We start from the raw sequence: 16,154 nt of genomic DNA on the forward strand, positions 1-16,154 counted from the left end.
AAAATGTCTGCCAAGCCGTAGCCGAAGCCGATCTCCAAATATATTTGGCGATAGTGAGACCCAGTGTCCAGATGATTTACCCAGCGTCGTCGCAACAAAGAAAAAAAACGAGTATAAAGTAAAAGAAAATTTACTGAAAGAAGAAACAAACTGTTCTAAATGCTTAATTTATGGAGAAGAGGATAAAAGAAATGAGTATTTCGGACTGTTAGTGGCTCAAGAATTTAAATATATACGGCCATGTGTGCGAACGAGGTGTTATGAAGAAATTTTAAAGTATCTACGGGAAGCAAAAGGCCAACATGTTGATCAACTGCAACATGAAAACACTGAAAATTAATTACTTTCATTTTATTATATATAGATTTTTAAAATTTCCTGAAATATTATTAGTTAACGTTTTATTTAATATTGTAGAATTGATCAATACAATTTATAAAAATAATTTATTGGTATTACTTACATATTTTCAAAAAAATACGTAAAAACCTATTTTTTTGGGTGATTATGGGAGTTTATGGGTGTTTATTGGGTTTTTACCAAAGCACCGGGTTTAAACCCGGTGCTTTGCCCATCTGTAGTTGTCAGAGATGAGTGATGCTGTATCTAAATTATATTATATTTGCATTTTGAGGTAATAAACAATAAAAATATATTTATTTATATTGCAATGTTCTTTATAAGTTATTTTAAACACGTTCCTTTCATAACTAAAGAATAGTATATTCTGGTAACCCTAATTACGTACGCTTTGACGCGACATGTTATTGTAGAATAAAATTAAAACAATCAAATTTTAAAATGTATTCCCAACTGATTTAAAAAGGATTAGATTTCCTATTCAAATATTTTTTTGTGTATGTTACGTGACATCTTCGGCAATTATCAACCGATTTTTTTATTCTTTATAATATAATAATTATGTTATTTTTAATCTATGTGTTATGTTTAATAACAAGTAGATGGCGCTAAATATACATTTATGTTGCCAATCCCAAACTACTGATACTGCGCATTGACAGTCAATATTCTTAGGCATTAAATCTTTTGTATTAGATATCTATAAAACAGAGTTGTACTACCACTCGTATAAGGTTATCGCCCTCTGGTGTCCAGAGTTTCTAGGCTGTCTCTGTTGTAATTTAGCTGACGTTAATTTTACAGGAATGACTACATTATTACAGGATTACAGGAAAAATTAATAAATAGATATGAAGTAGGTACTATTGAAATAGATATGAGTACTAAGAGGTAGTACACATTTGTGATACACAAATACGTTACTATATAATAATATATATATTGTTTATTGCATTAAAACATACAGTAACAACAATAAGTTAATAACAATGTTAGCAAAGGCGAACTTATCTCTAAAAGAGATCTCTTCCAGTCAACCTAACACAGTGGCATAGGAAGTACTGAGTGGGCAGTAGTAGTGCTAAACAGAAGTTAAAATAAATATTTACATAAATAAGAATATATATACACATACACACACATCTATAGACACATACATACATATGTTAAATATATATACTATATTATATATACTATATTATGTTAGTATTAATATATACTAACATTCATACCTATCTCAATACCATGTTTTTAGACAAATATACAAATTTTTAATAAGAAAACATTGGGATCTATTCTGCAGCACATTTTTTCTAAGTATACCTCTTAATTTCTTTCCAGATATCAAACTTAATGGTATAGCGCTGAAGAGGGTGTATAAATTTAAATATTTAGGACATCAATTGGCCTCGGATCTCAAAGATGATGATGACATTGAACGGGAGCGGAGGGCGCTGGCGGTGAGGGCGAATATGATAGCACGCAGGTTTGCGCGGTGCTCTGGACAAGTTAAAATTACGTTATTTAGATCACATTGCACATCTTTCTATGCATGCAACCTGTGGGCTGTATATACTCCAAAATCCTACAGCGACCTCCGTATCCAATATTCACGCGTTCAGGGTGTTGATGGGGCTGCCACGATTCTGCAGCGCGTCAGGGATGTTCGCCGAGCATCGTGTAGATTGTTTTTATGCCACGATGCGGAAAAGGTGTGCATCTGGTGCGCAGAGTATGTGCCAGCGCCAACAGCATCCTGAATATGATAGCAAGCAGGCTGCACTGTGTGTACGTTGGTCACTGCTGCGCAATTTCCAATGGAATTGTGCAGCGGTGATTATCTGTATACTATTTAATATATTATGTGTGTGTGTACGTGTATTGTGTATGTAAATTTACTAACATTAGTTTTAAGAATATTGTTACTAATAAATATTTAATGGACCAAAAAAGTCCGAAATAAATATAATTATTATTATTAATTTCATATTTTCATTCTACAATTTCGCAAAATTACTGTTTTATGGACCATCATAAACAAATTTATAATAATTTTGAGCTATTATATAATATCTATTTTTTTTTAATGGCTGATAATGGAATGGTAGCCCCACCCGCGCTATCGGTATACACCGGCGGGGCACCAGTGAAGGATGATAGATGAGTATGAAGCAGGTCAGTTAGCCCATCGTGACGAATTCAACAAGAATTGTTCACGATGGTTTCCAGGGGGAACCACGTGGTGGTCGATCTAATAAGGCATATTGCTAGCAATGGGGCTGTCAAACTATATGCATATAGCAATGGGCTAACAATCCCTTTCCCCCCCTATATATATCTATTAGAAAAATGGTTCATATAGATCTTTACAATAAAGATTCCGCTGTAATGTGATGAAGATTTGAATCAATAATACATACCAATTGGTGGAAAAGGGGTTGTTAGCAATGGAGTTTGACAACCCCATTGCTAGCAATATGCCCTATTAGGTCGACCTCCACGTGGTTCCCCCTGGAAATCATCGTGAACAATTACTGTTGAATTCGTCACGATGGGCTAACTGACCTGTTTCATCCTCACTTATCATCCTTCACTGGTGCCCCGCCTGTGTATACCGATAGCGCGGGTGGGGTTACCATTCCATTATCACCCATTAAAAAAAATACATACCAATTAGATGCCTGATAGGATTATATCTGCAATTTTTAAAATCTACGTAATCGGTAACATACATGACATATGTATATGTGGGAAATATTATTAAAAGGCGTTTTCTGTCTAACGAGAAGCACTCATTAGACGACCTTTCGGTCGACCTCCATGTGGGCTCCCCTGGAAACCATCATGCTGGATTCTAGGTCTATACATCATTATGGGCTATTTGACCTGCCTTTTCATCCTCACCTATTATCCCTCACTGGTGGGTACCAGCAAGGGATATACCGGCGTATGCTCTCTGTTGTCATTACTTTTCTATTTTTTTTTGATGGGTGAAAATGGAATGTCGTCCAATAAAAAAAAAATGATATGGTAATTCCACTTACGCTATCGGTAGGTATACGCTGGCGAGGCACCAATGAGTGATAGGTGAGCATGAAACCGAGTCAGTTAGCCTATTGTGATGGAGTCAATGAAAATTAATAATGGAGGGAAAGGGATTGCTAGTAATGGAGACTGAGAATCCTATTGCTAGCAATATAACCAACCAGGTCGACCTCCTCGCGGTTCTCTCTGGAAACTATCATGGTTAATTCCTGATGAATTAATCATGATAGGCTAACTGGGCTGTTTTCATTGTCATCTATCACCCTTCACTGGTGCTCCGCCAGCGTATCCCGTTAGCGCAGGCGGGGTTACAATACCATTTTCACCCATCAAAAAAAAAAAATAAGAATTAATCACGGTGGTTTCCAGGGGAAACCACGTGGAGATCGATATGGCAGGGTATATTGCTAGCAATGGGGAAGCTAGATTCCATTATAATCAATTCCTCTTAGCGTTTACAATCATGTTGATTTCTACGCGGTCCTCCTGGTAACTGGTTGAGTTCCGATAAATTATACGTTAGTTTATCGAATCATAGCCATGTTAACTCAACTGCTTCACAGCAGAATCAGGAATGTAACTTAGGTATACTGTTTGTGTGTGTATTTTATTTTTTAATTAATTAATTAAAATTTAATAATTGCAATACCGCACTGTAAAAGAGCGTCGTCTGCTAATTCGGCGCATGCGCTGCAAATTAAGAGATATCTAACTGTATGCTAAGCAGAAATAAGTGAGTGCGCAAGTAAGTAAGCACTTGACTGCCCGTAATGATTCATCGTTCTTTTTTTTTTTTTTTTTATACAACTTAGAATGGCAAACAAGCTGACGGTCCACCTGATGGAGTCCACCTGAAGCAGTTGTATTTGCATGGCTGTGTTTCGGTTTGAAGGGTGGGATATGGAAGTGAATTTACAGGGTACAGAGGAATAACACCTGAGTCCTCAGGAATGGCAACGCATGGGAGGTATCATGGGCGAAACAGTATACTCTGTTATGTCCATGGTACTGCTCATGTCTATAGACGACGGTTACCACTTTCCATCAGGTGGGCCGTCAGCTTGTTTACCATTCTAAGTTGTATAAAAAAAAAATATTTTGTAATTCATGTCTGATAGAATTAAATATCGTTTTTATGTTCGATCCGTTCTTATTTTTTTGTAAAACATGACCGATAAATAGCCCAAAATGTGATGGATATGACGGTATCTATTGTCATTACAATACACGCCGACATTAACAGCTGATTTCTCTCAGCTGACGCAGTAGAATAGTCAACGGTTAAACGACGTATTCTCGTTTATTTATTTCTTTTTAATTGAATCATAGACATTTGTACATCTCCAACACTACGCATGCACTATAAAACTACGTCGTTCTTAATCAATAAAGGCATATCGCTTCCATTTGTTTGTAACAAAGCGATACGAACAGAATGTTTATGAATCACCTACTGTGAAAACATAGGTACGTATGCGAGGCACTGTCGTATCGAAAATATTATTATTCTGTGGCAACGTTGAAGCCGGCCGCGAACGCCCCGCGCTCTGCCGCCACCCCCATAGCAGCCCGGCCCTCCGTTCTGTCCTCTCGCCTGCTTGCCGGCCGACTTCGCTCAGACCGCACGTTCACTTCAGTCGCGTTTTGAGAGTGATAGGTCGTGTACGTTTTATCGTATATCCCCTTCCTGCATTTTATAACTTGGTAAGCAATTATTTTACCCTTCATTTACTAGTTTATAAAAATTATAGCGCGAGTATGTAACTGTAGGTTGGGATCAGACGTAGTTATCGAACGGTTTGTGCCATCGCTCCCACAGGAATCGTCGATCGAAGGCATGCTGCACTTGCGGCCGGCGGGGACCAGGGGTGGGCTCGCCGGTTACATTTCCTCGTCAAATAGTATATTTGTACATACGCAGAATTCCAAATGGAGATCGCGATTTAACGGAACTCGCCGGTCGTTATTGGGAGCGGTGGCATGACTTCACGCCGCCACTTCGCCTGCATCTGCCGGCGTATTCATTGTTTGATTTAACATGTAGGTAATTAGGTGTGTTTACGAAATGCATTATAAAGCTGATCCCATCCATTTCAAGTATTTATAATTTTATTTTCTCAATTGGAAGGTCTAAATTGTTTGCCGTTTTTCGATCTATGTTTTTTTTTTTTTGCTTTGGGAATAATGTTTAATTTCACTGGTAGGTAGGTAGAACACACAAAAGATGCGAACGGTATCGATTTTTCGTACATATATGAGTGATAAATTTAAAGTGCGTTATTTTAGTATATTTTCAAAATTGATATATAAATCTATTTATGGATATTAAATAACGCAATTATACTTGTTTTATGATTGTTTACAATTAGATACGGATAGAACTAGATTTCTATATACAATATCTATTAAATTAATAACTGCCTACATTATGTGGGTATTGTGTAGATGTTTAACGGACTTGAAGCCAAGTATTTTTTTTTTAATTGAGTTTTTGTTGTAATATTTGTTATTAATACCTACCTACTTACTTTTACCAATGCGAAAATTTGTGTGATTTTTTTTTTATTTAAATATTACAGCTATTTCTATGAATTTAATATAGAGTACAATGATGTGGCATCTATAGGGTACCTACTTGTATTAAATTAAATTACTAATACAATGGATTTTAATTTAAAATCACTCGGTTTTATTCTGATGTTCCAGAGCGATTGTCTCTGTAAATATGAGATCATATTGTTTAAAAAAATCGAGTTTATTTTTCATAATTATAATATTTCTTTAAATTTACAATTTTAAAATTGACAAGCGTAATCTACATATGTATATATATGATCTAAGATGTGATCATACAATTAAAACCTAATTTTATTGCCTATTATGCGGTATATTGACATATTAAGCTAATTAAAAAAAACGGTCATAGAATAATACCGTACGTCCTGTGCTGCATTTTGTGATTAAAAAATAAAAAAAAAAAACAAAAAATTAAAAATATTTATCTCGTGTGTCAGAATAAAATGTACACAGTGAAAGATGTCACTTCAAAATGTTGGCAATGTAATTCGTGTGTAGCATAGGGCGAGTTTGATTCGAGGGGAGATATTGAAATTTTACGATGACTCAGACAAACAAAGCTCTAATTGTTATAATATTTTAGATGTGGCTTTGCCACTGTTAAACAGAATTATTTAAGATAAGTATATTGTTGCCTGCAAAAAAAACCGATTGCTTCAATTGTTTTAAAACATAAGTATATCCTTTCAGATAAAAAAAGAATTTTTTAAAATCGGTTTACAACTGACGGAGTTATGAGGTAATGAACGTAAAAAAAATACAACCTCTTTCTTTCGAAAGTCTGTTGATAAAATGGGATTTATTTAAAAAGCCATCAATCAGCAATGCAACGTTTACATTGTGGAATTTACAAAATTTTCGTGAAACACTATTAAAAAAAAAAACGTATAAACCGTTTGGCTATGGTTCGTTTATCGTCACGCGATATATTATGTTAATAAATACAATTAGGTGCTGTGTTGCTTGCGCTCGTGTTTCAATGTCGTTCAACTTGAGAAATGAGATGAGCTCCTCAAACAAAATCTCCACGTTCATAACGTTATGATTGTAACTGTAGACGCTGGCGGTCCAATTTATTACTTTCGGCAAAAAAAGAAAATCACCTCTTTGCCAATAACCTTCTGAATTCTTAAAGGACTTCGTTCCTATATTAACAAGCGAGAGGTTCACTCGAGAGACTATAAATAGACGTCTGACTAACACACATGGGTGACACAGCCAATAACTGTTCGTTTTTTTTTTTTTTTTTGAATAATAAACACTTGAGCATTGGGGGCGTAAGTTTAAAATTAAGCTCGGATTTAGAAAGAAGAAAGAAAGGAAGAAATATTTATGCAGTGCTTAATTTCACATTAAAAATAGATAATAAAAAAAAAAACATTTAAATTTTTTAAATGCATTTAAGAGGTTATTGTAATATTTTTTTAATTACGTTTCGTTTTAATAATAACCTAACGGGTGATAAAATTGTAGAATTGTTGTTATAATTGTATTTAAAACTAGCTTTCGCCCGCAGCTTCGCTCGCGTGTGGCATTCGATTCGTCGCAAACTTTGTTTTGAATTATGAGTCTAAATCCAAAATTTTACGTGTCTAACTTCTGAATTGGTGATTTGTTTTAATTTTAAATTTTATTTTTAACCTCAATGCAAACTGTACATGGTGTCCGAGTTGGGGGCCTGGATTCCTGAGATACAGATCTCTGATCTAGTTTGGGGTCCAGTCTCCCACAAGTTTTACAGACCATTTTAATTGTACATATATTGTTGTATTTTTTTTTTCATATAACTGTATTTTTCTGTAAAATTTGTGGAGAAAATAAATAAATTGATGATTCCATACAAACTTTCAACCCTCGTTTTTAATCTTTTAGGGGTTGAATTAACAAAATTCCTTTCTTATTGTTCACCTACGCTATACATATAAAGAATCTATCTGCAAAATTTCAAGATTTTAGATGCAGCGTGTTGATCTGTGGATCAGTTAGTCAGTCAGTCAGTCGGACAGTCATTCAACATTCTCTTTTATATAGATAGATTTTTTTTTATGTGGTAAAATGGTATGGTAACCCCGCCTGCACTAACGGAATACGCTGGCGGAGCACCAGTGAAGGGTGATAGATGAGAATGAAAACAGGCCAGTTAGCCCATCATGATGAATTCATCAGGAATTAACCATGATAGTTTCCAGGGGGAACCGCGAGGACGTCGACTAGGTGTGGGTATATTGCTAGCAATGGGATTTTCAGTCTCCATTACTAACAATCCCTTCCCCCCCCCCAGATAGAATGAATTTGAGTTATTATAAAATTATAAAGTAAGTTTTAAAAGGAGGAAATATTTTTGTATTATTTAAAATTTTAACTATTAAACAAGGATTACTCTATAGTTAATAGATATGTTGTTGGTAGTGTTAATAATAAACATACAGACTTGAGTTCGAAATATGTATATACATATAAAATACAACCTTTATGTCTTGTAAATTATAATTCTTAATTTACTACTCAAAAGAAATATGTACTATGATATGATTACTAACCATAGACTATCTTATTTATTTTTTTATTTATTTTATTTATTTATTCATTAGTACAAATATGTGTACATGGCGGACTTAATGCTAAAAGCATTCTCTCCCAGTCAACCATAGGGAAGTGTCAGAACACTTGAATGCGGTACTACTAATTATTGATATACATACATACTAAAATTACATATATAAACGAATAAATATATATAAATAACAAATATACTTACACATATATGATGTATACTATATTATACACGAATTTCGGAATAATATAAAGCACTTACTGCTCGGATAAAGATAAAAAGTGAGCGTGAACGCTTTTTTTGAAAGACGGTTTAGTCGATAGTTTCTTAATGGCATCAGGAAGCGCGTTCCAGACTGGTGAAGAATGTAGGAGAAAAGAGTATGAAGCGTAACCAGTACGGTGAGAGGGGAAAGATAATTGGAGAGTATTATTGGAACGAAGGTTACGTTTATACTTTTGTATAAAACTTATAGCATTCGTCCTGAGGTTCTGCAATCTGAGCTAGGTCGGAACCTGTACTATTACAGATCTCCTGGCTCTCTCCGAGATGTCTATTAATGTTTGCATACATTTACTGTTAAACGTGAACTCATGTGACGCCGTGTACACGCATAATCTTCTAAAGAATTACAGAAGAGTTACACACAAACCGGTTCATCCGAGTCGTCTACTTTCGCCACTTTCGCGACCGATTGTGACGGCCATTATACATGAAATCTATAATTAATCACGTAGGTTTACACTTCAATCAGTCATACAATTGTATGTGTACAATAAAATTCTATTCATACTTATATTAATTTAATTTGATTTTTTTTTTTATAATTCAAAGTCAGATTAGGCTGTATGTGCTTTGTTCTTTTGCCTATGCTTTCACAGAAAGGATAAATAAGAGTTTAATATTACAACGACAAGTACGTAGTAGTATATTACAATAGCTTACCTACCATTATGCATAAATAACAATAATCAACTGGTTTTCCTTGTTTAAATTAAACTTTGCTATTTAAATTACAGTAATTCTATCCAGAAAATATTACAAATTGATTATACATTTTTTTTTTGTTTTGTAAGGGCAATTGGTTGCCAGTAAAGCTAGAAAAAAAGAATTCTTTCTATATTATTAATTTTATATTTAGTAAAGGTTTACTTTAATCAGAATCTCTGCAAAAATATTATTTACAGTTTATTGTTCCAATTAATTTATTATAATAATAATAAAGGATAAAGTGATTTAATTTTTAGGCATATTCACACATGAATATGGGTGTACACGACTACACACCACTATGATGTCTACATAAAGGGCACAATGAAATCTGCTAGACAGGCAGTGACAGTGTTTGTGTGTTGGAGAGAGACAGTACAAGCCCAGACGTATTTGGAAGAAAGAGATATAATATACTTCCCAAATACTGCAATCGATTGCCCGGAGACCAAACGACGCACCCCTAATACCTAACCGTTAGGGCTACCTAAAGGTTTCAAAAGCAAATTGCACTAACAGCCAGCGAACGTGAAGATCAAAGTTGGTTAATTACTTGCGAAGGAATTAGGAGTTGCCAATAGTATAGGAATCTGTTACAAACAAACAACAGCGGTCAATCAAATTAGACCGTGGTAGTGAGAATTGAACGGTTTAATTCGTGAAGTTCATAAAATACCAAATATATATATATATATATATATATATATATATATATATATATATATATATATCAATAGATACTTTAAAGAAATTAATTCTCTTGATTAAAAATAATATTTGTGTATTAACAAGGGACATTACAAACTAAACAAGCAGTTTTTTTTTATACAACTCAGAATGGCAAACAAGCTGACGGCCCACCTGATGGAAAGTGGTAACCGTCGCCTATAGACATGAGCAGTACCATGGATATAACAGAGTATACTATTTCGCCCATGATACCCTCCATGCGTTGTCATTCCTGAGGACTCAGGTGTTATTCCTCTGTACCCAGTAAACTCACGCCATATCCCACCCTTCAAACCGAAACACAGCCATGCAAACACAACTGCTTCACGGTTGAAACACGAATGGGACAGAGGTACCCAAGCAATCAACTTTTGTACAAAGTCTCCTTCTTGTAAATGTATTGTATTAATAAAATCTCTCACTGGACTACTAGGTTTATCTCCAGTGTTTGCAGATTGTGTCAGAATTAGAAAGAAACATCGCAGCATATAATTTGTGGCTGTAGCCCACTTATACATAAATATCTCCTTTGGAAAACACACTTTATATCCAAAGGAGATAAAAAAAATCCTATCACTGATAGCAATTAGCAGCAAATTTTAAAAAGGGCGAGCACAAAAGATCACAGAGGTCGCTGTGTTACAGATTTCTTTGCCTGAAAAAGCCTGTTTTTCATTAATAATATTAATAATTAATATGTATAGACAACAATAGAGTTAGATTATTTTAAAAAATGTATTCTCTAAAGAAGTATGCTATTGCTTTGTCACGCTATGTCTAGAAAATGCATTACAATATAATTAGATATTATTAGTGTAGTTTTTGCTGACTAAACTAGGTCTGTGGTCGGTAAATTGTGATAAAATTATGTACCAATGATAGAATTTTCATCGTGCCTCCGATCAAACTGTTTGTAATTACTCCTCTCCGTCCAAGGGTTGCCTGGAAGAGATCGCTCTTAGCGATAAGGTCGTCCATTGTTTTCTCATTGTGATTATTTCTTGTAATTGTTTATATTTATAATAAGTTTACTATTGTAGTCTTTTGGAGGAAACAATAAAGAGTATCTATCTATCTATCTATCTATCTATCTATCTACTAATGACAAATATTATATTCAGTGTACTGTATAAGCTCTAGGTCCCCTGTGCGTCGGGTTAGGATCAATAGGAGGCAAGGGGGAGTCGCATCCCAACTGCGTTCGAATGCGGGTAATAATAATAAAAAATATTACGCACACGACGAGACATTGCGTGGTATTTAAACAATTCATGTTTGATACTCAACATGAATGCTTTGCGTATATAAACAATTAATTGCAAATAAAATATAAAATGGAACGCTATGACTCCTTTCTTTGGTTATTTATGTGAATATTTATCAACTATATGAATCAACAATACATTTTTTACCAATATGGCCTAATTTTCGTACAGGCATTTTCGTAGATCACAAAATAAAATATTTCTGTAACATTATGATTAAATGAAATGCATAAATTACCAATTGCGCAAAAAATTAAATGATGTAGAAGTAAGATGCTATGTTAAATAATTCCGGTATAATTAGAAATTCAATTGATGCAACAAAGTATTTTTGGAATAATTTGTGATTGAAATATGTAGGAAAAATGGTTAGATCTTGAGTCTTGAAACAATTAATTAAGTAATTTAAAATATTTTTCATTCCGTTCAACGAACTGGCGTGAGCATGTAATTAATAATTAATTAAATGCACACAGACGAAGATTTGTGGCGCATAATCATCAGCAAAGCTAGCTAGCACCCATCCGTGAGAGACATTTGAATTTTTTAATTGCCTAAGCCGGCCGGCTAACTTGACGCTCCATAAAATTTTGAGTCGTATCTTTTTAAAATTACGCTCTATCGTTGAGAGGTCGTCGACACCGGACAGTGGCGCTACTGCTGCGTTTCGTTCGCGCCTGATTTTAATTTTGTTATTGATTCATTCTCTCTGTGAAATACAGGAACGGAACACAAATAACAATTAAAAATAATAATAGATCCTCGTCTGCGTAGATTTCGCCGTTTTTATTTATCTCTCTGCTGTGAAAAAGCAATCGGCGAATCGAGTTTGGTCTTACGGTCTTACCTACTTGTTCATTACTTGTTAATAAACACTGATAAATTAAATTAACGATATTAGTAAAAAGAATGTAAACGGAACATAGAACTAGGCCAATTTATATTAAAAGCACGACGGAAATAAATCTTTTAACAGATTAAAAAATAAAAAATAAAAAAAAAAAACAATTAGGCACTATGAACATATGCATATGCTTATGCATTAAAGGAAATTTGAAGGAACAAGTAAACATTGTAAGTTTTCATACATAGTCTATGAGCACCTTAACCAGTTGTGCACCCTTTAGAATACTTGTATATTGTTACAGCATTATTTCCACTACAATACGCTACACCTGTTCGCAATAAACTTGTATACCTTGGCATACAGTATTATCGTAACTCGACTGCATTGAACACGGTGAGTCAGTGAAGAGCGGGCGCATAGCTGGTGCATTCCTGACGCTGGTGTACTCGTATGTACGCTTATATTGTTCTCTCACGTCTTTCCTCATTGGATACTAGCTGTTCTCCCGGTTTCGCTCGCGTGCACCAATAAATTATATATGCTTGTGTTTTTTTTTTTTAATGGATGATAATGGAATAGTAACCCTACCTGCGCTATCTGTGTACACTGGCGGAGCACCAATAAGGGATGATTGGTGAGGATGCAAAGGCAGCTCAGTTAGCTCATCGTGATGAGTTCAACGATAAATGAGTCGCGACGGTTTCCAGGTCGACCTGATAAGGTATATTGCTAGCAATGGGGACTAACCTCCCCATTACTAACAATCCCTTCCCCCCAATATGCTTGTGTTACTGCCTTGTACTAAAATTAATTTAAATTCGTAGACGGGTTTAAGTTTGTTAAATTTAAACATCTTTATAAACCTTCATATTTATAATGGGGGAAGAGAATGGTAGTCTAGCACTATCAGTCCCATTGCTAGCAATATACCCTGTCAAGTCGGCCTCCACGTGGTCCCCCCTGGAAACTATCGTACTGAATTCCAGGTGTATTCATCATGATGAGCTAATTAACCTGCTTTTTCATTCTCACCTATCATCCCTCACTGGTGCCTCGCCAATGTATACCGATAGCGCAAGTTGGACTAACATTCCATTATCATCCATTAAAAAAAATAGTAGTACCAGAGACTTTGTACAAAAGTTGTTTACTTGGGTACCTCTGTCCCATTCGTGTTTCAACCGTAAAGCAATTGTGTTTGCATAGTTTTGTTTCGGTTTGTAGAGTGGGATACGGAGAGTGAATTTACAGGGTACAGAGGAATAACCTGAGTCCTCAGTAATGGCAACGCATGGGGGGTATCATTGGCGAAACAGTATACTCTGAATTTTAATTGTCACAGAAAACCATTCTGTTGTAAACTAAACAGAACTTGTACTAAAGAATTAATATACATATTTAAATACAATGTACATATATACATAAGTATATAATATAGAAAGTGTTCGGATGAAAATAAACAGTGATGCTGAAGAGTAAAAATATTCATATTATGTGATGATGCAAGCAATATACTTGGCGGTAAAAACAAGTGGGACAGAGGTACCCGTGGAGACGACATTGTACAAAACCTAGCTCTCTTTAATGTCATTTTGTTATCATGATATGGGTTGAGAGCATTTAATCCTAAAAAATCTAATGCCAAGGCCATAGCTAGACCTAAATTTAAGGTAGGGCAAACGAACTACCAGAGGGAGACTTTGTAGAAAATTCGATTGCTTGGGTACCTCTGTCCTATTCGTGTTTCAACCGTGAAGCAGCTGTGTTTGCATGGCTGTGTTTCGGTTTGAAGGGTGGGATATGGCGTGAATTTACTGGGTACAGAGAAATAACATTTGAGTCCTCAGGAATGGCAACGCATGGGGGGTATCATGGGCGAAACAGTATACTCTGTTATGTCCGTGGTACTGCTCATGTCTATAGGCGACGGTTACCACTTTCCATCAGGTGGACCGTCAGCTTGTTTGCCATTCTAAGTTGAATAAAAAAAAGAACTTTTCGGTAGGGCAGAAGTCATAATTAGGTGACTTCGAAAAAGCGAATCTGTCTAATTTTCTTGAGCCCAATGGCCTTTTAAGGTAGGACATTGCTCCTTAATGCCCCCCTCTCCCTAACTAAGGCCATGTCTGATGCCCTTAACGCCGTAAAGGTCAGACTAAAAATAATAATTGTCGATCCTTTATATCTTGAACTGTTACAGATTCATACACATATATCTCACCAAACGTCTAGCCAATTTCCATGAAAAACATGTCTAGATTGAAAATAGATTGCAACTGGAATAGTTCCAAAAATACCGAATGTACTGGATCAGGGAATTTTGGAATTCCGAGCAGTGTTGGGCGCCAGTTCGTAATGTCCTCTCCAAAACTGCGATGAGGTCATAAAAGCCATAAGATGACGTAAATACAAGTCCCCTATAGGGTTTGGTGTCGTTTAATCGTTCCTATAACTACCCATTACTGATTTACATATATTAAACATGACGACATATTATTTCTGTTTATTGTATGCAAAACTTGGGATATTTGGTAGGGAAGTGTATAGTAATTCATCTGATGGTGAAATTTATATAAATTAAACAAAATCTGGTTATTTACACCATTTATAACTCCAGAATGATTTGGCAGACTTTGATAATCCATAATTTGTCGTCTCTGTCCCAAATAGAAGAATAATTATTAAAATAATTTTACTAGAGGGAGACTTACAAAGTCGTTTGCTTGAGTATCTTTGTCCCATTCGTGTTTCAATCGCAAAGCAGTTGTGTTTGCATGGCTGTGTTTCAGTTTGAAGGGTAGGATATGGCGTGAATTTACAGGGTACAGAGGAATAACACCTGAGTCCTCAGGAATGGCAACGCATGTGGGGTATCATGGGCGAAACAGTAAACTCTGTTGTGTCCATGGTACTGCTCATGTCTATAGGCGACGGATACCACATTCCATCAGGTGGGCCGTCAGCTTGTTTGGCATTCTAAGTTGTATAAAAAAAATTCCTGTAACCATAAAAAGGTAACACTTTCTAAGTAACTTGCTTCAACTTTACAATCACTCAATCATTCTACTGATAAATAAAATATAAAAAGTAAATTTACCTGTTTATCTGTAAAATGATTCATTTGAAATACTCAAATAACAAAAATAAATGTTGCGACTAACTGGATAACCATATCTCCGTTTCTTTGTAAACATGTTTCCAAAGAATACAAGGTTACAGATAATCAGATAAATATTGTTAATATATATATATATATATTATATTATATTATATTATATATATTTTTTTTATACAACTTAGAATGGCAAACAAGCTGACGGCTCACCTGATGTAAAGTGGTAACGATCGCCTATAGACATGAGCAGTACCATGGACATAACAGAGTATACTGTTTCGCCCATGATACCCCCCATGCGTTGACATTCCTGAGGACTCAGGTGTTATTCCTCTGTACCCAGTAAATTCACGTCATATCCCACCCTTCAAACCGAAACACGGCCATGCAATCACAACTGCTTCACGGTTGAAACACGAATGGGAATGTCATGTCTAATATAGGACATATTGTACATGCCTCATAAAATTGTATGTAAATTTCGTATTTTAAAAAGACTTCAAAAAAAAGGAAGTTTTTACTTTGGGTGTATTTTTACTCCATAGCTATTATGTTTGTTACACCATAACTACGTTAGTTGTAAATCGATATGGAAAATTCTTTATTTATCTGAAAGTTCCATAAAAATTTTATCAGAATTGGTACTGTACAGTACTTTAGTTATTAAATTAA

General features: G+C 35.0%; 1 protein-coding gene across 2 annotated transcripts in view; it reads left to right on the forward strand.

Annotated features, from left to right (window-relative positions):
* Positions 1 to 4,944: 4,944 nt before the first annotated feature.
* Positions 4,945 to 16,154, forward strand: part of LOC113509786 (thymosin beta) — a 32,637-nt gene continuing 21,427 nt past the window's right edge. Inside the window, exon 1 of one of the 2 annotated variants that reach the window (XM_026893207.3) lies at positions 4,945 to 5,109. The gene's annotated coding sequence lies outside the window, so the exon portion shown is untranslated. Of the gene's footprint in view, positions 5,110 to 12,792; positions 12,816 to 16,154 lie in introns of those variants that run through there. The other variant, XM_052898849.1, reaches the window with a different exon arrangement.

Source organism: Galleria mellonella, unplaced genomic scaffold, assembly GCF_026898425.1.
Source record: "Galleria mellonella isolate WM207_F2 unplaced genomic scaffold, CSIRO_AGI_GalMel_v1 utg54, whole genome shotgun sequence".
Lineage (NCBI taxonomy): Eukaryota > Metazoa > Arthropoda > Insecta > Lepidoptera > Pyralidae > Galleria > Galleria mellonella.